At 45.4% G+C, this 1,118-nt stretch overlaps 1 pseudogene; it reads right to left on the reverse strand.

Moving 5' to 3' along the window:
- Positions 1 to 321: 321 nt before the first annotated feature.
- The window catches only part of LOC110330010, a 4,404-nt pseudogene continuing 3,607 nt past the window's right edge, over positions 322 to 1,118 (reverse strand).

A 1,118-nucleotide genomic window follows, 5' to 3' on the forward strand; every position in this document is an offset into this window, starting at 1 on the left:
AGTCATGAACAGTGAGTGATGAAGCCAACCAGGGGCTACATACATCAGAGAGAGCTCAGCCTTTACAGCGCACTTCCTTTCTCAGGCAGAATATAAATAGACACTCTCTACAATGAACAATGGTTTTAGTCACTAAGGAATTTAAATGGGATCTTGAAGAACACAGACAAATCCTGAGATGCTGTGCAACTGTTTAAGTTTAACTGTTTATGCTGCATCTCAGCCACTAGCTGAATCTTGTGCTTACACCAAATGGAGATGCGGAAAACACTAGGTTGACTTAGGGGCTGTGCACAGAAACCAAAGGCAGGAAAGAAAATACTAATCATTTCTGAGAGTGTCCACCCCGGGAAGGACTTTACCTTCCAGGACCTCTAGACTGGCACCGGCCCCAGTGCTTACATGGCTGACTTTATCCTCTGTGTTCCATTTGGCACAGCAAATGGCAGTGTCTCCACCACCTGTGATAGTGATGCAACTCCTAGAAGTGGCTTTCACCACCTCGTCCATGAGTGACCTGGTTCCCCTGGCAAAGGCTTCCCATTCAAATACCCCAACAGGACCATTCCAAACAATCTGCTTAGCTCGGGCCTTGGCCTCAGCATATTTCTTGCAGCTCTCCGTACCACAGTCCAAGCTCATCCAGCCAGCAGGTATACCGGAGGCCACAGTAGCTTGGCCAGTCTTGGCATTCTCATCAAATTTGTAAGCAGTGACAAAGTCAACAGGCAAGGTAATCTTCACACCATTTTTCTCAGCTTTGGACATGAGATCTTTGACAATCTTGGCTCCTTCTGCATCATACAGAGTTGTGCCAATCTCCATGTTGTTGAGCACCTTAAGGAAGGTAAAGGCCATTCCACCACTAATGATCATCTCATTGAATTTGTCTAGTATATTATTGATCAGCTGGATCTTGTCTGCAACTTTAGCTCCTCCCAAGATAGCCAGGGAGTGTCGCTCTGGACTCTCCAAAGCCTTGGCAAAGTAGTTCAGCTCCTTCTTCATCAAAAATCCACCAGCCTTCATAGAATGAATTGGGTAGAGTACCTTCTGTTTCTATTTTGTGGAATACTTTGAGGAGAGTTGGAATTAGGTCTTCTTTGAAAGTCTGATAG

Source organism: Mus pahari, chromosome 12 (assembly GCF_900095145.1).
Source record: "Mus pahari chromosome 12, PAHARI_EIJ_v1.1, whole genome shotgun sequence".
Taxonomy (NCBI): domain Eukaryota; kingdom Metazoa; phylum Chordata; class Mammalia; order Rodentia; family Muridae; genus Mus; species Mus pahari.